Here is a 25,221-nt window from a genome sequence, read left to right as displayed (position 1 = left end):
AACGCTGAGGACAGATGATGTAGTGTAGTACAGATGTCACCTGCAGTCCTATGTAACAGCACAGAGAACACAGCGATAACCCTGAGTACAGATAATGATTTCACCTGCAGTCCTATGTAACAGCACTGAGAACACAGTGATAACGCTGAGGACAGATGATGTAGTAGATGTGACCTGCAGTCCCATCTAACACCACAGATAACAGTAACATGTTCAATAGCATGTTAAATATTAATTTATTCTTCACAGAAGCCTTTTATATTCATTTATTATTGATTTTGGTATTAAAAACCATATTTATTCTCCTTTAAATGTGGTTTGGTGTGTTTTTTGGAATGTCTAGAACGAATTATTTGGATTTACATTGTTTGCTATCGAAATAATTAGCTCAAATGGCAACGGTTTCAGGTTAAGCCTATTGCTTTCGGACGGATTACCAACGTTAATAGAGGTTCTACTCAGTCAAACCTCTACTTTTGTTGCCTTCTTATTTCGCGGGTTTCCAGTTTTGCCGATTCTTTAACGCAGAGAGGTGCAGGCCATCCGCCCGGACGCAGAGAGGTGCAGGCCATCCGCCCGGACGCAGAGAGGTGCAGGCCATCCGCCCGGACGCAGAGAGGTGCAGGCCATCCGCCCGGACGCAGAGAGGTGCAGGCCATCCGCCCGGACGCAGAGAGGTGCAGGCCATCCGCCCGGACGCAGAGAGGTGCAGGCCATCCGCCCGGACGCAGAGAGGTGCAGGCCATCCGCCCGGACGCAGAGAGGTGCAGGCCATCCGCCCGGACGCAGAGAGGTGCAGGCCATCCGCCCGGACGCAGAGAGGTGCAGGCCATCCGCCCGGACGCAGAGAGGTGCAGGCCATCCGCCCGGACGCAGAGAGGTGCAGGCCATCCGTCCGGACGCAGAGAGGTGCAGGCCATCCGTCCGGACGCAGAGAGGTGCAGGCCATCCGTCCGGACGCAGAGAGGTGCAGGCCATCCGTCCGGACGCAGAGAGGTGCAGGCCATCCGTCCGGACGCAGAGAGGTGCAGGCCATCCGTCCGGACGCAGAGAGGTGCAGGCCATCCGTCCGGACGCAGAGAGGTGCAGGCCATCCGTCCGGACGCAGAGAGGTGCAGGCCATCCGTCCGGACGCAGAGAGGTGCAGGCCATCCGTCCGGACGCAGAGAGGTGCAGGCCATCCGTCCGGACGCAGAGAGGTGCAGGCCATCCGTCCGGACGCAGAGAGGTGCAGGCCATCCGTCCGGACGCAGAGAGGTGCAGGCCATCCGTCCGGACGCAGAGAGGTGCAGGCCATCCGTCCGGACGCAGAGAGGTGCAGGCCATCCGTCCGGACGCAGAGAGGTGCAGGCCATCCGTCCGGACGCAGAGAGGTGCAGGCCATCCGTCCGGACGCAGAGAGGTGCAGGCCATCCGTCCGGACGCAGAGAGGTGCAGGCCATCCGTCCGGACGCAGAGAGGTGCAGGCCATCCGTCCGGACGCAGAGAGGTGCAGGCCATCCGGCCATCCATCCAGCTGCAGAGAGGTGAAGGCCATCCGGCCATCCATCCAGCTGCAGACAGATGCAGGCCATCCATCCAGACGCAGAGAGGTGCAGGCCATCCAGTTGCCGATAGAAGGTAGCCCATCCATCCAACCAAACAGCTGGAAAAGGGTGTAGGCGATCCATTCTGCAGCAGCAGACAGGAGGCAGCCCATCCATCCTGCCACAGAGAGGTGGCGCCCATCAACCTATCCATCCAGCTGCAGGAGGGTAAGCAAGTAGCCTAACAATCAGCACCACAGCAAAAGTCCCACAAGCAATCAATCTGGTGCCAACAAGATGAAAAGCTGCTAAACGAACCCCAGCTGCATCCTCGGCTTCAGATAAGCGATGCAACCACTACAAGCCATCTTTCTCTCCTGGCAGGAATTAGGTGGGCACAGAGGCAGCGCCCATACAATCTCCTTCATGTAATAAGAATATATCTGCAGACTACCTGAAGCCCTTAATGTACTAAAATGTGCAGGAAAGTGTAAGGGTAGGCACACAAGAATGTAATTTCATTGGGTACAATACGCGGTGATTGGAATCTATGAAAATACATTGATTCATTCACACTTGCGTATAATACGTGTATAAATAATAGAGCAGGTTAAATTTTACAGCATATTACGCGTGCTAGCGCCCTATTGTACTCTATAGGTATGTATGAAAACGCTGTAGATACACAATTACATCGCGTATGTGTGGAATTTTATAAGCATGTTGCAAAAAAAAAAAAAAACGTAACAAAACGTGGAAAGAAAAACAAACCAGGAAGCCAGTGCAGTACAGCGTGTGAGATACGCTATCATGCACGATCACAATCGCGGTGAGCGCAGCTCCACTCGCCGGTAAAACACTGCATTTTTTAATGCAGGGTTTTACCATACGTCGTGTCAGCCTGCCTTAATGTGACCGTTCAGTTGTAGGACAAAATTCTGTCCCAAGACTGGAGTGGAAGGGGGGTATATGACCTGCAGGTCTTTGCTGGCCCTCCGATCTGCTGGTTACAGGTGATATTTTTGGTTGTCCAAGATGGCCAATGCAGTCCTCAGATCACCTAATCTACACAGTGAACTGGTAGTATTAGACTATCAATGCACTGTATTAGACTAGTAATACACTGTACCTGCTTTCTGATTGGCTAGAGCTGCTCACATGATCAGTGTTAACCAATCAGAAGTAGTGCACAGTGTATATTACATAGTTAGCAATCCACTTCTGATAAGTTACAGCACACTTCAGGATATTTAAATCCGTTAGAAGAGACTAAAAAGTCTGTTGAATGCACGCCAAGAATGTAGGGGTCAGAGCCTTCAAAACCCCAAAAGCGTAATCCAGTGTTTCAGCAAAAAAATGGCAGCATTCCAGGCGTATTGCGTATCAATAATTTATTCCTCCATACAACTGCTACGTTTCGACCCTCTCGGGGTCTTTGTCAAGCATAACAACATCAGGTTCCAGACACCAACATATAACACAAACACAAATTCACCATTACCAATCACCTTAACAGATCCACATGTGTATGCCATAATCATTACCTTAAGGCCCAACCTCCTAGTCCGGTAATTTTCCGTCTGTAGAACCACAGACCACGTTCTCCCCGGCTGTCTCCATGTATACTATGAGCTCCACTGGTGACCGGTGTTCCCTATGCTCATCTGCGCATGCGCGAGATATCTAAAGCGCCGCAAGAGTCCCTCTTCTGCCATCCTTGTATTGGGACTCATCTATGCTACTGCTCCTGCGCGAGAATGACCAGAAATCTCGCGTTACTACGATCTTAGTAGTAAGCTCCTATATACAGCGCTGCATCCCCTTATTATTGTACTATGCAAAGCTTCTATCAGCGCGATCCTTATATATAAGTGCAGGGCTGGTACTCTATGATCCAAATTACAGGACCATTACAGCAAAAGGCTGGAGGTTGAAGACTACCATATTAATGGTATATATCCGGACACCGGGAATAAACTGATATATTTCATACCCTGTATAACATGGCTCTATTGAGGACCTACACCCTTCATATGAACCAAGATTTATGGGATTCATTTTACCTATCGGTTGTATCAAAGAAAAAACACCAACCACATTCATTATGCTTATTCAAATTTATTCATTAAAGGGGTCTTTAATGAATAAACCGGGGAGAAAGTGGTCTGTGGTTCTACAGACGGAAAATTACCGGACTAGGAGGTTGAGCCTTAAGGTAATGATTATGGCATACACATGTGGATCTGTTAAGGTGATTGGTAATGGTGAATTTGTGTTTGTGTTATATGTTAGTGTCTGGAACCTGATGTTATTATGCTTGACAAAGACCCCGAGAGGGTCGAAACGTAGCAATTGTATGGAGGAATAAATTATCGATACGCAATACGCCTGGAATGCTGCCATTCTTTTGCTGAAACACTATATTACATAGTTAGACAATTTCTGCAGTCATCTTGGACATCCAAAAATGGGACCTAGAATTGGCAAATTGGAGGGACAGCAGAGAAAAATCATCTGCGGCTAATAGACTCTCCTCTTGCTCTGGCCCTGGGACAGAATTATGTCCCAAAACTGGAGGGTCACTTTCATAAGTGTCACGTGTTTATTCCTCCTACCTAGAAGGGCCAAGAGTCACCCTGTGCCAAATAGATGGTGTAATTATGCAGTATCACCCGCATTACACTGTACACGTACCTGGTATAGCAGCTTCCGTGCCCACAGTGGCAATCTCCCGTTAGTCTGCAGAACGGCGGGATCTAGGAAAGAAAAAGAATGGAATTGTAAAGATTTCCCCGGTAAATCCAGTATCTTATGTAACAGCTACAACAGAGCAGGACACCACGATCATTTTCTACAGGCTGCACCATCCTGCAAACCACCAGCCCCCCTGTTAGAGGGCAACTCTGACAAAAACACAATGTAATCAAGGTAACACTAGATCACTTCTATACACTGGGGGATAGCAACATAATAAATGCAAGCAGTGCCAGACGCAGAAGCTGCACCCTCCTCCCTTCCTACCATGTACTTTTGTAGATGGACCCGATGTTTGCTACGCGAACATAAAGAGCTTGATAACATGGTTGTAAACGTTTTTGCAGTTCGCAACATTTTTTCTCTGCAAGTGGAAAATCACAGTCGCTGCTCACTCGTGTGAACGGACACTGCATGGATTTGAATTGGTGTGAAATGCTGCGGATCGTCTGCACAGGAGATGATCGCGGATTACGCAATTCAAAAACGGTTATGCGCAGCTGGCCTCTCTATCTCACATCTGTCTGTCTCTCTGTCTTTCTTTGTGTCTCTCCTCACTGCTTGCCATGTGTCGCTGTGTCTCTTCTCCCCTCACATTCAGCTGCACTCTTTACCTTCTCTCCCCCCTGTACGGATTGGCTCTCCCTCCTTCTGATGATCATCTCATTGTTTGCTGGCTTCCTATCAGCACACTCTCCCATGCTGACACTGCAGTGCTGCCATAGACATTACATTGTAACTTTACACTCGCTAGACTGCTCACTAAACCTACTGAACTCAAGTTTAATGATTTTATGCCCGCTGGCGAGCACGTGCCTCATCTAATGACACCAAAATCAGCCACCAAAGTTAAAGCAAAGGGGTCAAAGTGTGGTGTAAAGCATGTAGGCTTATTTATATTAGACTAGCTGATATACCCGGCTTCGCCCGAGTTAATTTGGTACTGGTGTTTATCTGGTGTTCACGTGGAAAATCTTATGAAGTCATGGTTACTTTAGAGATACTGAGGAAAAAAATGTTCACCATTTTGCATGGTTCTTTGCGTTTCCCAGGAAACACCACGTGGAGGTAACCATGCGACGTTTCCTTTATATAAAATGACATCAGGAAGTGAGAGAATTAGATTACATATGTAAAATTTGGACGCTAATTCTTTTGCGCTTAGAATTGAATAATCGAGTTGGGACCTATTAGCTTTTCCCATTTATGACATAATCAATGCTCGTGCCAAATTTCAAGTGAGAATTAGATTATGTACGTAAAATTTGGATGCTAATTCTTTTGCGCTAGAATTGAATAATCGAGTTAGGACCCCTTTACTTTTCCTATTATGGACATAATCTATGCTTGTGCCAAATTTCATGTTTCTACGACATCGGGAAGTTGGAGAATTAGTGGCGAGTCAGTGAGTGAGTGAGTCAGTGAGGGCAAGTATGCCACTCTAGGAGATTGAGTTTAAAAAGTTTCCACGCCGTATGCTAATAGGGATGCACCGGCCCAATGGCAAGACGGATCGCCTCTCCCGTTCAGTTCTTTTAACAACCCTGTCCCTTCCCAGCACAGAGTGAATGGCGGTTGCGACACCTGATATTGCCTGGGCTGTGCATGCGTAAATGACAGTGTAGATCTACTTAGGATGAGTACAATCTTTCGCATGTGTGGGAGATCGCGCCCGGCGCATGTGTAGTGGCCCAAAGTCATTAGGGCCCCTCCAGAATGAATGCTATATGTAGATTTTATTGTCTTGTACTCTGTCTTGCATAGCGTCTTTAGAGCTAATTCCCACTGGCGGATTTCCACCGCATATCACGTGGTGGAAATCCGCCGCGTTGCCCCGCAGCTATTAGGTTCTATTAAACCTAACAGCGCAATGCTCACGGTGCGGAATTCCATGTGAAATCACACGTACTCACCCGCGGCATGTTCTATTTTGTCGCGGGCGTACGTGCGGACGGCTTCCATTGCAGTCAATTGAAGCCGTCCGTCATGCTATCTTTCGCTGTAGCACAGCGGAAGATAGCGTGAAAACGCTTCCCCGCCTACGGCTGGCCGTGTCATATGACGCGGCTGGCGCATCATGATACGCTGTGGGCGTGTCACATGACACTGCCGCCGCATCATGCGCTCTACTGCACATGCGCTCCAGAGCGCCATGCGGGACGTCAGGCTGCGGATCAGGAGGTAAGTATGGGGTCTCTTGGGGGGTGCCGTGACCGGCTCTGCTGCGGTATTCCGTTTGCGGAGTCCATCAAGGCCGTTGGCACTAGGCCTTAATGTGGCATGAATCAGCTAATTGTACTAATGGTTACAGGAATAAAAGGGGTAACGTCTGCAAATGTGTTGTTCGTGTCTGCAAAATGTATCATTTTATGTTGTAAGTTTGCAGTCATGTGATCATGCTTCATATATGTGTTGGCAAGGTGGAATGCAAGGGAGTCTGATGGAGTCTTGGCAAGAGTTAGTCTAGCAAGAGTGGGCAGTTAGCAAGAGAGGCAGATGCTTTTGGACCCCACAGACACTGATCGTTCTGCGTGGAAAATGGAAGAGGTCAAGCAATCTCGCGAGAGAATTGCCCTGGGGGACTACTACCCCCAGGAGTGCTTCCCACTAAGCAGAGGAGAGGAGATCGCCATGCAATGCTGAGGGTCGGCTGGAAGTGTGAGTGTTGACGGGTTGAGAGTCCAGCAGACTAAGGAGTATGTTTTCTAGGAACGGAGCTGCACAGATAACTGGGACTGTGGTCCCGAAATTCATCCTGAGTTTTGCCTCCGTCACGCCACGAACTTTGCCTGCACCGCTTCTTTGCACTGGCCTATGTACTGTTGAACTGTTTGGTGTTGGCGTTTCCCGTAAAGCAACATTGCCGACCGTTCCCGGCTTTGTTTTCAACTATACTCTCTGTGTGTGGACTATCATTTCATCATCCAGCCTCACCACAGAGGAAGGAAGAGTGGCATCACGTGACATGGAACTGCAAGTTCCAAACTGCAGCTCAGTGCACTGTGCCCCATTTAGGTCTCCTCCTAAACAGTGGCCTCCTATGGGTGTCATTCATCCCTTACAGGGAAGGAGATGGTAGAGCCACACTAACGAGTGACATCTCAATTTGCACCATCTCCTTGGCCATGGGCCCGTTCCTCGCCCGCTGCACATGCGTGAGATTTTACTCCTCCTGAGATCTGCCCTATTATTTGCGTATGCACTGCCTGACTATCTTGGGAGAGTTCACCTGTCCTGTGGAGGATGCCGCAAACGTCATCTGCTTTGCACTGAGAGATCTGCCCTATTATTTGCGCATGCACTGCATCACTATATAGGGAGATTTCACCTGTCCTGTGGAAGATGCTGCAAACGTCATCCACTTTGCACTGCAAGGGGTGTTTTTTTTTTTTTTTTTAAAGAACTGAGCAGAATATACAGTTCGACCTGCCTATCAGACTAGTGCATCCCTATTAGCATACGGCATGGGGATTTTTAGGTATGCCACTGTCATGACTTAACCCAGTGTTTCCCAAATCCAGTCCTCAGGACACCCCAACAAGTCATGTCTTCAGGATATCCTATAGTAAGAACACATGTGGCAATGTCTGAGGCACAGACAATAAATTACATCAATACTGAGGAAATCCTGAAAACATGACCTGTGGGGGTGCCGACTTCTACAATAAGCAGATTTGGAAAAATCTCACTGCCACGTTGGTACGGATGGTTCAACATGCTGGGAACTGCTGACAGGTTCCCCTAAGGTTCCGACAGATACCTGCGGATGGGTTTGGACTGCCCTTTTCACAAGACTGAGGCTTCCCAACACAGGCCAGTAATACAGGCACAAGTCCTGACCAACCCCCGGTCTGACCGCCTCCACTGACCACCTCCGTGCAAAAGCCACAAAAGCTCCTGTATTGTGCTTGTGTGAAACTGGCCAATAAGACATAAAAGGGGAAATATAATAAGTCTAGATTTTCAAATGCTGGTCTTATAAGATTTCTGCCGTTTCACGATGTCCGAATATATGAAGAGGAGCGCACTTCTTGATATATTAATTGCATCTCAGCTCCTCCATGAACCAACACAGATATGTATGCCAGGTAGGATCTTGCACATGTTTTAGGCATAATTTACACGAGTTTCTAGCATAACAAGTCACACCCTTTTCAAAGTGTCGCAAGTTGGTACAGCAGTCAAAATGTTGCAAAATTTTTGTGCAAGTGGGATTTGCACCAAAATTAGTTTTTTTTAATTGGAAAAATTCTGGTCCAAAAGGTTTTGCAAATTTCGACCAGTTTATATGGTGGACCCCTTTTTAAAGCAAAGAGGAACATATAGATGTTAGTTTCATCTAGAAGTAGAAGATGCTGAAATTCTGCCCGTTGCGAGTCATTCCAAATAAGGCTCCAGATGGCGCTAAAATGAGGGGGTGTGGTGTAATCAGCCTAAATTTTTTAATGACAGGAGTTTAAAATGCCCGAGGGTTTTTTTTAGGATTTTTTGGATTACAGAAAAGGAGCCTGCTCTTTTTTTTTTCCAGGAATAGCGCCGCCCCTTCCTATTGTACGTTTCCGGTACTGCAGCTCAGCTCCATGGAGGAGGAAAAAAAGACCGAAAGATAAAGTAACTTATCTTCTATCACCTGCATAAAGTCCACGAAAATCCACCCAAAGACTAGTGCAATTGAGAAAACCCTCCAGTGAAAGGGGATCCTGTGGATGGAAACAACTCAACACCAAAAGGGGTCAGAGGAGGATGTGAAGAATCACTCTGACCAACAGACGCTGCACAGAAAAGCTGAATACAATGCTGGAGCTCCATCTAATGTGTCTGAACACACAACTAGTCGTTCCTCACCAAGGATGGGCTATAGCAGCAGACCAGTTCCAGCACCATTGTTTCCGAGATAAAAAGAAAGGCGAGACTCCAGGGGGCAAAACAGCGAAAAACGTGTATCACTGAGCAGCGGAAAAAACATCTCACGGTTAGATTTCTGTTGCACCGTACGGATGGAAGGTCAGAATTTGGCAAAAGCAGCATGAATCGATGACCCCTTGCTGTCAGGCTAGTGGAGGCGTGGGGAAGGTTTTCTTGACACACTTGAAGTTCTCTGATGTCTTTGGATAATTGGCACAACAAATTGCTGCGGTTTTGGAGGCCAAAGGAGGTCCAAAGCGCTACTAGATGGGGGTGTAATAAAGTGTCCCTTCAGTGTATAGAGCACGTGTATTCTGTATACGGAAGGTGTGTAATGAGCAATATGAAGGCTGATGACACAAGCTGTACCCACCAGAATGTCCGTGTATCACAACCACACATTCTCCGGCTTGTAAATCAGAGATGAAGATGTTCTTATTGGAGCAGCTTGTAGCACAGAATCCCCCCGACGGATCCATCTGTACCTGGTGGGACATTAGAGGCGGCACGTCAGTAATCAGAGGGAGACATCTGCAGATTGAGGTTTAGAGAGGAGCAGCTTGAAGTAATAGATGGTGGTTTTAGACGACCCCTAAACACCTCTCCTTATAGGGAATAAGTTTCGAGTAGAGTGAAATGGGAAAAAAACACTGAAATTACGCCATTTGGGTGGGAGTGGGGGGAGGGGTGTTCTTCTTTATATGGTGTACTCACTGCAGCAAAAAGGACATGATACATTTATAGAAATTTGATATAGTAATCGGTGACCCAAAGAATATAATTTTTTTTGCAATACTACTTTTAAAATATATTTTTGGAATAAAAAAAAAAAGGGTTTTGCGGCCATAACTTTACTTTTTCTTTGACATAATGAGCCCATCCTCGGCTGTCCTGTTGGTAACATTTTGGAGTACATACAACTCTGATCGTTTTATGACATTTCTGCTTGGAAACAGGGTGCCCCCCCAAAAGCGCAATCAATTCTGGTGTCTTTTTTTCTTCTTCTAACTACATTCACCGTGAAGGATAACTAAATTGTTATTTGGTACAGTTCATAAAAGTCCGATCTATCAAAATATGTTTTATTTCCCTTATTATAAATATGGCAAAACGTTTTGGTCTTTTTAATAAGTAATGAAAACTTTTTAAACGGATTTTTACAAAAAGTTTTTTTAGTCATCAGAGGGAACATGAACTTGTGATGGTTTGATCGCTCCTGTAGTATGAATGATGTAACACCATAGTATTACATTATACCGGCAATCAAGCTACTCCCCACAGACATGGCTTCATAGGCATTCTGCAATTGCAGCCCTGGAACCTTTCAGAAGGCCCCTGTATCGGCCAAGGAGCGGGCCCACAGCGTAATAGAGAAAGGCCTTGTCACAGGGCTCTACGATCTCCTCCCCTGGGGGTAACTCGGGAACAGACCACGTTACTGCAGGGGGAGATCACAAGGGTAGTAACTGGGGGTTGTAACTTGTGACGCCACCTTTCCCTCTTCTGCTGTGAATCCTTGCAGTAAATAATATAGTCCACATACAAAAAGTTATTATTTTGGACAGAACCGGGAGCAGTCGGTAATGACAGTTTACTTAACTTCTTAAACAGGCACAAAACAGGTTGAGTTTCTTAGAAAAATGGAGCGCACAGTCCCAGTTATCTGTGTGATCACTTTTTCCCGGCATAAATCTCTCAACACGGACAATTCACTCACTTGTTCTTTCTTTCCACTCGCTGTGAAGCGGCTCCATGCTCTCGGCACTCAGTAGCCATACCAAGGATCGCTGGGTTTGAGCATCCCAGGCTAAGTATCCAGCAGTTGCTCAGCCTCTTCCATTCTTCTACACCCAGACCGATAAGTGCCTGTGTATAGGCAGGCTCTCACAAGAGTCATAGGGTCATGACGTCCTAAAGCATGCTGCCCAGACTAACCTAGTTTTGCCTTCTTGCAAACACATATATAAAGCATAGTCACATGACTCACAAAACAATACATTTTTCAAACAGGACACCACATACCAGCAGTTAACCCTTGCAGTCCTGCAGCCATCCAATCAACATAAACCAAATGCACTCTACAAATAAGACACGGACTAGACAGTGACATGAGACAAACATAACATTATGAGGGGGCCCTCATTAACTCTGGGCCACTACACCCTTGGCTGCAATGGCAACTGAACAGCATCCTGTAATCTCATCATAGAGGGCCCGTTCGGGACCCCGAAACATTAATCGGGGCATTTAAATGTCGCTGTTAGAATTGACAGCAGCATTTAAAGGGTTAGCAGCTGCGATCAGTGGCGATGCTGATTCGCGCTGCTGCAAGTGAGCGTTGGCAGTAAGAAAAAAACTGGCAGCAGCATTGCATGGAGCGGGATTGACCCCCAATTCTCCAACATACAAACCCCCAAGCCTCTATGACATGAATGTACAACATGGAGCATTAACCCCTTAAGTACATGGCCTATTTTGGGCTTAAGGACGCAACGATTTTTGGCGAATTTTCATCTCCACTTTTCAAAAGCCATAACTTTTTTATTTTTTCATCGACGCGGCCATATGAGAGTATTGTTTTTTGCGTGTCGAACGGTAGTTTTTGATGGTGCCATTTTTGGGTACATAGACTATATTGTAAAACTTTTATTATTTTTTTAAGATAACAGGGAAAGAAAACATCAATTCTGCTGTAGATTTTTTTTTTTTTTACAGCGTTAATCATGCAGCATAAATGACACAATACATTATTTCTGCGGGTCGGTACGGTTACAACGATACCAAAATTCTTATATTTTATTTAGGTTTTTCCACTTTTCTGCGATAAAAACCCTTTTTTGGAAATCTTTTTTTTTTCTAAATCACTGCATTCAAAGTCCTGTAACCTTTTTAATTTTCTATGTACAGAGCTCTATGAGGGCTTATTTTTTGCGAGACGAGCTGTAATTTTTATTAGTACCATTTTGGGGACCATATGGCTTTTTTGATCCCTTTTTTTGCATTTTTTGGGAGGCAAAATGCTAAAAATTAGCATTTTGCCTCTGTTTTTTTAGCTTTTTCTTTTTAACGCTTTTTGCCGTGCAGGACAAAAAGCGTGTTCAACTTATTGTACGCGCCATTACAGACGCGTCAATACCAAATATGTGGGATTTTAATTTTTTTAGCTTTTTTATGCTAATATGAGAAAAAGCATAAAAAAGGGGTTTTTTTAACATTTTTCTTTTTTGTACATTTTTCTTATCTTTTTTACACCATCAGTGTCCCTCTGAGGTACTTACAGCATAGCACTGATGATCGCTGTGATAAGGCATGGCAGGACTTCTGTCCTGCCATGCCTTATCGCTTATACAGTGATCACAGGCTCTGGCAATACAGGACGCCATTGCAACCAGCCGGGCTATCTGCGATTATATGGGGAGGGAAGGGGTTAATATATAATATAAGTCTGATGTATAATTTACTGTAGAGGTCAGAGAGAGCTCAAGAACACAAAAACAAAAAAAACAAAAAAAAAGTGTGAAGAGCCATGCATATTAAAGACAGGTCCATAGTATGGTGCCCTCAGAGGTCTAAGGGCTATTCTGTAGCTTTACAGATCTATTATAAGCATTCAGTGACACGCAGCATTATGGGAGTATTCTCCATTATAATTATTGCTACACGGAGGCCAGAGCCGCAACTTGAAGCTTCTGGGCCCCAAAGCAAAACCTGTAACAGGGCCTCCAACTATATTGCTTTAGTACTAAGCTTCCTATATGGAGAAGAGAGGCCTTATGGGCCCCCTAAAGCTCCGTGGCCCGGATGCAACCGCCTCTTCTATAGTTACGCCAGTGATGGAGGGAGCACACAATACCCAACACTCTGCAGTAGTGACCCATGGGAACCATGCGCCTCCGTACAGAGCCTGTGCTCAAAGCCTTGCCCCATACATGAGGCCGGACCATCAGGTCACCATAGACTTGTTGACAAGTGGCAACGAATGGGGTGACATCAATGAAACCCAAAATAATCACAGCTTGACATGGAGAAGTAAAAAAAATATTGGACAAGAGATACGAGACTGGGCACCTACCTTCAGCAGAGCGCCTCCAGCAGGAGGAACTTCCAGGGCCTTCTCCTGCTTCCCTGATGAGATATTGTACAGCGTGGAAACACAACCGGCACTAAGACATCAAAGTCTTAGAGTAACGCGAGCACAGGAGGGTGGAAGAAGTAACAGGAAGAAGAGAAGAGGTCCGCCATCTGCGGGTTGGTGGGTCTATTATACTGGGTATATGGCGGTGCTCTATTATACATGAGGCTGGGGTTTACTACACGATGCGCAGGTGGCCCGTTATACCACATGGCTCAAACACAATACTTACCAGACAGTTCTATCCTGACTGGCGACGGCTGCCATCTTCTGGGTGGCATCAACAACCAGGTCATACAAAGTGTTTTTTTTCCACAACATGGTGCAGACGCACAAAACTGATCCCATCAGGAAGCTAAAAAGACACAAAAGGAACTAAAGATCAGAAAATACAAACCCTGATCTTTAGGTTTCCAGAAACTATTGGACCTGCGATAGCAATCCGGCCAACTGGGACCAGTCTCCGATTTCTCTATATCTTGTACGTCAGCCCGGCTGGATGAGAACATTACGCATTTTGGGAGAAACAAATGGCTGAAAGCGATCCCTGGTGCCAAGAGCGTAAGTAGAAACAGTGGGGCCCCACAGAAACAGGGCCGCTTTCCACCATGATCACCTTCATTACTACATAGGATTTTTTGGTCCCTCCATGTTTTTGATTTCCCATTGATCTGCCTTAACCCTTCCACTGCCCTCACCCACTATGCTCTATGATTAATGGGGTGCTCACAAAGGTAGCCCCACAACTGGTGACAACAAAAAGGGCAGAGAGGAGCAGTCCGTCTACCCCGGTATCCCATCTTCCAAGGCAAGAGAGACCTTGGTGGGAGGTCACAGAGGAAATCAGGAATTACTATCTGAGCTGGATGGAAATAAACGCTGCTGTTGGCTCCGCAGCTTATCATGTGCATCTCCTCGTCATCACCTGGAAGATACAAGGGGCACAAATATACCAGCTGCAGGGAGTTCCCAGTAACCGCACAACACCTAATCGTACCACCACACTACACATAGGGGGCAGCAGAGTCTAGCAGTCGTCTCACCCAAGGGCCGGGCACATTCATGTAGACGCCGTACCTGCAAACCTCACTGCTGTCATGGAGGGCGAGTGATCATCCAGGGTCTGCAGTAAGCTGTAGTCACGCTCCACATCTAGGATATGAATCAGCCAATTTCTGCTGGCAGAAGCCAAAAAGTGTCCCTCCTAAACGGGAGAGAAGGTCATATATAGGAAATTATTGCAGAGCGGCGCTATATGCCAGAAAGATGTATAATATATGTGCACAACATAATGGAACACTAATCATGTGGAAGAATGCAACCTCTATTTAATTTATAGTAGTTCTATTCTTGTACATAGGGGGCAGTATTATAGTAGTTATATTCTTATACATAGGGGGCAGTATTATAGTAGTTATATTCTTGTACATAGGGGGCAGTATTATAGTAGTTATATTCTTGTACATAGGGGGCAGTATTATAGTAGTTATATTCTTGTACATAGGGGGCAGTATTATAGTAGTTATATTCTTGTACATAGGGGGCAGTATTATAGTAGTTATATTCTTGTACATAGGGGGCAGTATTATAGTACTTCTATTCTTGTACATAGGGGGCAGTATTATAGTACTTCTATTCTTGTACATAAGGGGTAGTATTATAGTAGTTCTATTCTTCTACATAAGGGGTAGTATTATAGTAGTTCTATTCTTCTACATAGGGGGCAGTATTACAGTACTTCTATTCTTCTACATAGGGGGCAGTATTATAGTACTTCTATTCTGGTACATAGGGGGCAGTATTATAGTAGTTCTATTATTGCACACAGGAGGCAGTATTATAGTAGTTCTATTATTGTACATAGGGGGCAGTATTGAGAAGGTAGAGGCTCATAATATGGAAGAATCTGTCTCAAAATGGCCACTAGATACGAAATGGAGCATTATAAGATGTAAATAAGCTTGTGTGTATTAAAACAGCAATGCAAAGCAGAGGGTACGGTACAGTGTTTAATGATCTGTTTCTATTCTTCCGAGAAAACAAGTCTGGATGTATGATGCGTAGCCGGTATCAGAAGAAGCCCCCCACGCCTCCAGCTTTCAACAAAGGAACTGGCTGTGCTGACCATCTCAATCACAAGGGAAAAAACCAGATAACGCCGGGAAAGCGGATTTTTGAAGGACATTTAATATATTCTCATGCTATGCCGTTTGCTGAACAATGCATGATTCTTAATGTTTCTCTAACCCAATGAGATTAACGCTGTGACTAATAACCCATTCCTTTCCTGTATTAGAACTATACCAAGTCAATAAACGCTCAGTACGCCCGCCTTATGCAGAGTGAGCTGTATATCTGCCATGGCTCATCTCTACGTATCTGAGGAAAATGATAACTATCTCAAAGTTTAGTTCTTGGTTTTCCCTGGTGCACCCAGAAACGAACTAATTTGGACCTCAAAACTTGAAAGGTTATGTGACCGTGTAGCGGTCCTTAAATGTATTATAGTAGTTCTATTCTTGTATATAGGGGGTAGTATTATAGTAGTTTAATTCTGGTACATAGGGGGCAGTATTATAGTACTTCTATTCTTGTACATAGGGGGCAGTATTATAGTACTTCTATTCTTGTACATAGGGGGCAGTATTATAGTACTTCTATTCTTGTACATAGGGGGCAGTATTATAGTACTTCTATTCTTGTACATAGGGGGCAGTATTATAGTACTTCTATTCTTGTACATAGGGGGCAGTATTATAGTACTTCTATTCTGGTACATAGGGGGCAGTATTATAGTAGTTCTATTCTGGTACATAGGGGGCAGTATTATAGTAGTTCTATTCTGGTACATAGGGGGCAGTATTATAGTAGTTCTATTCTGGTACATAGGGGGCAGTATTATAGTAGTTCTATTCTGGTACATAGGGGGCAGTATTATAGTAGTTCTATTCTTATACATAGGGGGCAGTATTATAGTACTTCTATTTTTGCACACGGGGGCAGTATTATACTAGTTCTATTCTTGCCCATAGAGGGCAGTATTATAGTACTTCTATTCTTGTACATAGGGGGCAGTATTATAGTACTTCTATTCTTGTACATAGGGGGCAATATTATAGTACTTCTATTCTTGTACATAGGGGGCAGTATTATAGTACTTCTATTCTTGTACATAGGGGGCAGTATTATAGTAGTTCTATTCTGGTACATAGAGGGCAGTATTATAGTAGTTCTATTCTGGTACATAGAGGGCAGTATTATAGTAGTTCTATTCTGGTACATAGGGGGCAGTATTATAGTAGTTCTATTCTGGTACATAGGGGGCAGTATTATAGTAGTTCTATTCTTGTACATAGGGGGCAGTATTATAGTAGTTCTATTCTTGTACATAGGGGGCAGTATTATAGTAGTTCTATTCTTGTACATAGGGGGCAGTATTATAGTAGTTCTATTCTTGTACATAGGGGGCAATATTATAGTAGTTCTATTCTGGTACATAGGGGGCAATATTATAGTAGTTCTATTCTGGTACATAGAGGGCAGTATTATAGTAGTTCTATTCTTGTACATAGGGGGCAGTATTATAGTAGTTCTATTCTTGTACATAGGGGGCAGTATTATAGTAGTTCTATTCTTGTACATAGGGGGCAGTATTATAGTAGTTCTATTCTTGTACATAGGGGGCAGTATTATAGTAGTTCTATTCTTGTACATAGGGGGCAGTATTATAGTAGTTCTATTCTTGTACATAGGGGGCAGTATTATAGTAGTTCTATTCTTGTACATAGGGGGCAATATTATAGTACTTCTATTTTTGTACATAGGGGTCAGTATTATACTACTTCTATTCTTGTCCATAGGGGGCAGTATTATACTAGTTCTATTCTTGTCCATAGGGGGCAGTATTATACTAGTTCTATTCTTGTCCATAGGGAGCAGTATTATAGTACTTCTATTCTTGTACATAGGGGGCAGTATTATAGTAGTTCTTTTCTGGTACATAGAGCGCAGTATTATAGTAGTTCTATTCTGGCGCATAGAGGGCAGTATTACAGTTCTATTCTTGTACATAGGGGGCAGTATTACAGTACTTTTATCCTTGTACATAAAGGGAAGTATTATAGTAGTTCTATGCTTGTACATAGGGAGCAGTATTATAGTAGTTATATTCCTATAAATAGGGGGCAGTATTGTACTGTAGTAGTTATATTCCTGTACACAGGGGGGCAGTATTATACTGTAGTGGTTATATTCCGGATCAGACAGTGGGCAGTATTGTACTGTGGTAGTTCTATTCGGATACAGATAGGGGGCAGTATTGTACTGTAGTAGTTATATTTCTGTGCACAGGGGACAGTATTGTACTGTAGTAGTAATATCCCTGTATATAGGGGGCAGTATTGTACTGTAGTACTTATATTCCAGTACAGACAGGGGGCAGTATTGTACTGTAGTACTTATATTCCTGTACATATGGGGCAGTATTGTACTGTAGTAGTTATGTTCCTGCACATACGGGGCAGTATTGTACTGTAGTAGTTATATTCCTGCACATAGGGGGCAGTATTGTACTGTAGTAGTTATATTCCTGCACATAGGGGGCAGTATTGTACTGTAGTAGTTATATCCCCGCACATAGGGGGCAGTATTGTACTGTAGTAGTTATATCCCCGTACATAGGGGGCAGTATTGTACTGTAGTAGTTATATTCCTGCACATAGGGGGCAGTATTGTACTGTAGTAGTTATATTCCTGCACATAGGGGGCAGTATTGTACTGTAGTAGTTATATCCCTGTACATAGGGGGCAGTATTGTACTGTAGTAGTTATATCCCTGTACATAGGGGGGCAGTATTGTACTGTAGTAGTTATATCCCTGTACATAGGGGGGCAGTATTGTACTGTAGTAGTTATATCCCTGTACATAGGGGGGCAGTATTGTACTGTAGTAGTTATATCCCTGTACATAGGGGGGCAGTATTGTACTGTAGTAGTTATATCCCTGTACATAGGGGGGCAGTATTGTACTGTAGTAGTTATATCCCTGTACATAGGGGGGCAGTATTGTACTGTAGTAGTTATATCCCTGTACATAGGGGGGCAGTATTGTACTGTAGTAGTTATATCCCTGTACATAGGGGGGCAGTATTGTACTGTAGTAGTTATATCCCTGTACATAGGGGGCAGTATTGTACTGTAGTAGTTATATCCCTGTACATAGGCGGCAGTATTGTACTGTAGTAGTTATATCCCCGTACATACGGGGCAGTATTGTGCTGTAGTACTTATATTCTGATACAGACAGCGGGCAGTATTGTACTGTAGTACCTATATTCATGTACAGACAGGGGTAATACATGTTATGGTTGCCCATAGCAACCGATCACAGCGCAATTTCATTTCTTATACTACTGTGGTAAAACACAAGCGGCGCTGTGATCGGTTGCTATGGGCAACCATAACAGATTTCCAGTTAGCCGCCTTCCTTAGGCCGCCTGCAGACGAGCGGGTCGGATCCGGCAGCGAGAAATCTCGCCGCGCGATCCGACCCCAGAGCCTGCAGGGACGAGCGCGTACTCACCCGCGCCTGGCGGCCCCGGCTCTTTGATGTGCCGGCTGCCGCGCAGCCGGCGCATGCGCAGACCGGAGCCGGCGGCCAGGTGAGTGCGTGCCCCGCAGAAAATTAGAACATGCCGCGGTTTGTTTGCCGCGCGAGATTTCGCGCGGCCAAACCGCGGCCGTCTGCATAGGAGTGCGTATTGTAATGCACTCCTATGCAGACTTTCAGCGGCGGAAATCCCGCGGCGGGATTTCCGCTCGTCTGCAGGCGGCCTTAGAGAGCAGCTGCGGGTAATCTCCCCCTGCAGGACATATGAGGTATTACATGCAGTTACCCGTCATACACGACATAATATAAAAGGTACTATGAGGCAATAATAACAGGCGTCCCCCGTACAGTACATGAGGCGGGCGTCGCCCTGTGACCTGGCTGCTCCTCTTCCCCGGGACTCCGGTGGATGAGGCCTGCCGTCCCAGCCGGGAGGTAGGGAGATGACCGCGGACTATGGCGGTTGCCGCGCAGCTCACGCTCCGTGCTTGTCAGCCATGTTCTCAAGCTCAAAACTACCGCGTATCCTGATTTAAGGATAAAAAAGCAGCTCGCTGATTGGATCGAACATACAAGGGGCGGGATTATCGCTCTTAGACTATCACTATCATAATATGTAGTGAGGATTGGATAGAGCTCAGGAGGGGGCGGTACTAGGGGGGGGGTGAGGTAATACCGGTATTGCTTCCAGTCACATGGCAGGCAGGTAACCAATAGAAGCAGAGCTGGCGTAGAGGGAGATGCGGAACGGCTATATTAGGGTCTGGTAGCTTCTGGGCGGGGTGGACTACAGGTCCCAGCAAGCTGTAGGTTTGTAACCGCTCCTCTGAAAACCCCCGTGTGTTATGGATGAAGACAGCAGGCTGGCAGCAACCAATCAGGGCCCGGCTTTCATGCGGCTCCTCCTTCTGCCATGCTGTGTGACTTCTCCCCCTCCTGTCCTCACAGTAATAATGGCGGCCAGCAGCCCTTGTGTGATGCGAGTGCCGCAGTGTAACCAGCGCTCTGCTGACTTGTTCTTCCCAGTATTCCTGCTTGCTGTCAGTGAATAGGAACAGTGTGCAGTTAAGTCTGCGCGGCGGCGGTGCTGCTCCGTCACCTCGCTGCGGGCCTGATAGTTTGTTACCCTGTGTCGGCGCAGGCCGCGGCTCCTTCATGTCTGTATGGGTCTGTTAGATGGCGGCGAGAAGATTGTCCGCTGCGTCGCTGGTCAATATACCGCAAAAAGTGCAGAACTGCATGTTGGCCTGAAGTGCGGCGCTCCACGCGGCGGGAGACCGGTCACCGGTGCACTGAAGACTGCGGACCAACAGAAGCTTAGTGAGGTCTCTGCGGGCTCATTGGCACGCCCGCCCAGTGGGGAATAGTCAGAAGAAGTATGTGGTCAGTCAGTGATCCGCGCACATGAGCGTCTACACCCGCGGGAGGACTGGATGGCGGCGTGCGCTATTTCACCACGTCCACGCAGCGTATGCAACGCTATCCATCCGCAGTACATCGCGTGCAGCTTGCGATCCCTGCACAACTCCGGTGATTATAAAACCGTCACACTCCGCTGGACCGCGGGTTAGGCCGGCTGCACACGGGCGTGACGGGCTCCGCCGTGAAATTCCGCGGTGGAGCCCGTCACGGCGCCCCCCCAGGAGACCCCATACTTACCTGCGGATCCGGCGTCCTCGCTCCCGCATGACACTTGAACGCCCACCTCCGCCGCGTCATGTGACACGCCCACCGCGTCATATGACGCGGGGAAGCGTTTTCACGCTATCATCCGAAGATAACGTGAACGGACGGCTTCCATTGACTGCAATGGAAGCCGTCCGCGTGTACACCCGCGGCAAGTAGAGCATGCCGTGGGTGAGGACGGGTGACTTCACGGTGCGGAATTCCGCGGTGGAATTCCGCACCGTGAGCACTGCGCTATTAGGTTCAATAGAACCTAATAGCTGCGGGCAACGCAGCGGATTTTTGCCGCGAACGACGCGGCAAAAATCCGTTCGTGGGAAGGAGGCCTTTGGAGTCGTGCTCTGCGCACCGCGGGTTACACGCAGTCGCGCTCTGCGCTGGACCGCGGATTACACGCAGTCGCGCTCTGCGCTGGACCGCGGGTTACACGCAGTCGCGCTCTGCGCTGGACCGCGGGTTACACGCAGTCGCGGACCGCGGGTTACACGCAGTCGCGGACCGCGGGTTACACGCAGTCGCGCTCTGCGGACCGCGGGTTACACGGAGTCGCGCTCTGCGGACCGCGGGTTACACGGAGTCGCGCTCTGCGGACCGCGGGTTACACGGAGTCGCGCTCTGCGGACCGCGGGTTACACGGAGTCGCGCTCTGCGGACCGCGGGTTACACGGAGTCGCGCTCTGCGGACCGCGGGTTTACATGGAGTCGCGCCGGACCGCGGGTTACATGGAGTCGCGCCGGACCGCGGGTGACATGCAGTCGCGCTCTGCGTTGGCCCGCGGGTGACATGTAGTCGCGCTCTGCGTTGGACCGCGGGTGACATGGAGTCGCGCACTGCGCCGGACCGCGGCTTCCATGGAGTCGCGCACTGCGCCGGACCGCGGCTTCCATGGAGTCGCGCACTGCGCCGGACCGCGGCTTCCATGGAGTCGCGCACTGCGCCGGACCGCGGCTTCCATGGAGTCGCGCACTGCGCCGGACCGCGGCTACCATGGAGTCGCACTCAGCGGACGTTTACTGTTTCATGCAGTTTTGTTTCCCAGGAATATAAGGCAGAACCTGCTGGACTCTTCTGTCCCACAAGTGGGAACCGTGTGGCCATTCGCTTCCATATGCCTAACGGATCCGCTTCTTGGGTTAAAGGAAAAAACATATAAAAATGTATTAACCCATTAGTGTTTTTACGTCTCGGCTTTGTCAGCTTTAATCCTCAGAGACGTAGAAACGTGCATCCTCTGAGGATTCAAGCTCTGCAGCTCTGGACGTAACAGCTGCATGCTTTCGGTTCTGGAGGTAGCCAACAACATGGAGCAGTCATGGGGTGCTGTGGGACCAGTACCCGAGTCTGCGATTACTGCTATCCATTGGGTAACAGCAATCACGGAAAAGTTGTAAAAAGTAAAATACATTTTACTCAAAATGTTAAGTAATGTTAAATTTGTATGCATCTTAAATAGTTAAAAAAAACACCAAAGTTTTTCACATGTGCATCCAGAATAAAGTAAACAGATGGAAATCTATATCTTAGAAAAAAACTGCACATATTTGAGATATTACAGTTGAAAATGTAAAAAAATTGCATTATTTTCTAAAATTTTCCAAATTCTATTGGTCAATTTTTACAATCTAAATGAAGTACAATATGTGGTGTAAAAAAACAAGGTCAGAATCACTTAAATATGCAAAACCTTTACGGAGTTATTCCATGTTAAAGTGACATACGTCAGATTTCCAAAATTTGGCTCCGTCACTAAGTGGTTAAAGAAAAAAAGTTTACAGTGAAAAACGTATAGATTTGCCTTATAAATAAAAGGATGAAACCGTATACCGCGTCTGATTTTAAAAACGTTCACTTAAAATGAATGCGTTTTTCCATATCTGTGCCTCACATACGTGTGAAATTCAGGATAGCGCCATATAGGACGAATGCTTATTCCGGGCAGTAACAGCAGCATACGGGATTACATAGGAAGTGGCGTTTTGGCAGTACACGCACTTCTCCCTGTGGCCCTCCCCAGGAGCTGTGCTCTTAATCATGGCCCACTTCCAGCGCCTCAAGAAAGCAACAGCCGCTGAACTGGGAGACCCCTCCACCTGAACGTGGGTCAGGGACTATAGACGTTAGTGGGGACTCCTGCTTTGCTGTACTGAAGATGGATGATACAGAAACGCTGCTGTCTCTAGAGGCGCTCTCACTGGGAGCCGATACTGCAGGTGTTAATCATGTCACCTGCGCAAATGTGAGCCAGCAGTGCTATAACATGACCACTAGCACCCCCCTATGCCCGACAGCGCTATCTGTGGCTGCAGCCCAATATTGTTTAATCTTTTACCAAACAAGCGATTTTTGTACGATGCATTATAATATTAGAAAGTCCTATTGACTCTTATGATAAAAATGTTGCACAATTTTTATCGTGGGCGGCAGCGATGCAAGATTATCACCAGGAAAAAGCATCGCTGGCGCTAAAAATCACAGGAACAAAGACATGATTTTCTCACAACCAAATCGTGATTAGCCTAAGGCAATATTCACATGAGCAGCTTTCCCGTGCGAGTTCTGTCAGAGAGCGCGATGTGCAGAACACATTAATCTGAATGGATTAATTACACAAAAGGCCATTTTTCACCCCAAATGATAGTCCAAGATAACTAAAATTCCAGCATGTCCCATTTTTCCGCGATTCTGCTGCCGGAATTTCCCGTTATTTTTTATGAAAGCGTGGGGAAAAAAAACATCGCACACCATGTGACGTGTTTTTTTTCAAGCGTCTTACTAGTGGGACCGCACGCATGGGTTTTTTGTATTTTTAATTTTGTCCATTTTGATTGTAATCGGATGCAAATCGCATGTTATATTTAAAAAAAACGCAACGTGCGGTGAAAATGTCAGTTTTCACTGAGCTAAACCGCGTTCACCCGTGTAAATATGGCCTTAAAGGGACGCTGCGGCACGTTTCACCGCACAAGCCCAGCGTTGGAATGATCACCACCCTGTAAACAGACTTCCCATCTCTTTATAAGGCTGGGCGCACACAAACGGGTCAGATTCTGCAAGACCTGCGATACATCACGGAAAGTAATCGCGAATGGTCGCAGATGCACAGCGTATCGTCTGCGTGGAGAAAAGATGGCAGATATGGTTACAACAGCAGAAAGTAGCGTCTCCCTCTGGCGAGCGACTCTCTTCTTACGTAGCGCTGCAAGTTCTGTCCTGTTTGTCGGCTCATCTGTGCGAGCGAGGGCCGGCGACCTCACGGCGAGAATGTGCAGCGTCGCATGGGAAGAGAGGGGAGGACGTATAGGGAAAGCTTACAGAGAATAGACAGTCCGGACCGCCATCGAACCGCGCTGCAGGATTTACGTGCCACGCTGGAACATTTTAAATAGCGATTCCTAAGGTCTGGATTCACCATGAGTCCTGGGAAAATATGGAAGCAGGGTGATAATTCCAGCACTCAGCTTCGTTGAGGGCCCGTTCAGACGGCCATATTGCGTATTTCTGTTCGTGAACACGCGGCGTATTCACAGACTGACAAACGCAGCTCCCCTGCATGTTTCGGCCCAGTTACAGGTTTTTTACATGTGTAAATACTGGCATTTATAAAATGCAGGAAAGGCTATTACCTTCCAGCGTAAATACGCAGGCTCTCTATGTATTTCCGTAAGCCAATTGCTTTCAGTGGGCTCGTGCGGTGCATAATGCACGCCAAAATAGGACGGACTGCGGTTTTTTTTGGGGGGGGGGGAGGGAGGGAGGGAAGGGGGGGGTTATTTAATGGGACTGAAAGTCATGTGAAAATTACGCAGCTGTGAATGAAGCCACAAAAACAATGGGCGATATTCGCTGTGTAATTCGCCCATGTGAATGAGCCCATAGTGGGGTGAAGTTCTGACCGCTTCCCTTTAGGGCTCATTCTCATGGGCGGATGCAATTTTGGTGTGTGAAGTACACAGGGTTTTCGCGCACCTTTTGTGCTTATTTACTGCATAGTTTGTTCGCTTTTTTTGCATTCGTATTCTCTGCGTTTTCACACATGCAAAAAAAAAGTAAGAAGGTCTCATTGAACTCACAGCATTTTGAGGCAATTCCTTAGACTTTAACCCCTTCCAGCTCCAGGACGTACATTTACGTCCTGGAGCGTCAGGGAATGTATGAAGAGAGGTTGCGGGGCGATCGCGGCTATTAACCTTTTAAATGTCGCTGTCAATTCTGATTGCAGGGAACCATACAGGTATCATGGCAGACGGGGGCCTTTTGGAAGGCCCCACGGCTGCCTTAGGAGACTGCCTATCAAGCCATCCTCGTGAAGTGGCTGCCTGTCAAATCTCAGTATGACGTAATGTTATAGCATTACGTCATACTGCAGGAGCGATCAAACCATTGCGTGTTGTAGTCCCCCAGGGGGCTTTTAAAAAATGCGAAAATAAGATCAATGAAGTTTTTTTTTTTAAAGTAATGAACAAGTAATAAAAGTTTTAAAGTTTTTGCCATATCAATAATAAAAAAATCTAAATCATAAAAAAATACATATTTGGTATCGCTGCATCTGTAAAAGTCCGATCTATCAAAGCAGTGCATTATTTACCCCGCAAGTTAAACGTTGTCTGAA

The 25,221-nt window shown here is 46.5% G+C and overlaps 1 long non-coding RNA gene across 1 annotated transcript in view; it reads right to left on the bottom strand.

The window, feature by feature from the left end:
- LOC136580695 (uncharacterized) overlaps positions 1-19,417 on the bottom strand; it is a 76,519-nt gene extending 57,102 nt beyond the window's left edge. Inside the window, exons 1-5 of the long non-coding RNA XR_010786999.1 lie at positions 19,279-19,417; positions 14,395-14,521; positions 13,550-13,672; positions 9,559-9,670; positions 4,221-4,282 (exon numbers count right to left, since the gene is read on the bottom strand). This is a non-coding gene — a long non-coding RNA (uncharacterized lncRNA). The remainder of the gene's footprint in view (positions 1-4,220; positions 4,283-9,558; positions 9,671-13,549; positions 13,673-14,394; positions 14,522-19,278) is intronic.
- Positions 19,418-25,221: the final 5,804 nt, after the last annotated feature.

This window comes from Eleutherodactylus coqui, chromosome 10 (assembly GCF_035609145.1).
Source record: "Eleutherodactylus coqui strain aEleCoq1 chromosome 10, aEleCoq1.hap1, whole genome shotgun sequence".
In the NCBI taxonomy this organism is placed as follows: Eukaryota; Metazoa; Chordata; class Amphibia; order Anura; family Eleutherodactylidae; genus Eleutherodactylus; species Eleutherodactylus coqui.
This window is presented reverse-complemented; position numbering and strand designations above follow the sequence as displayed.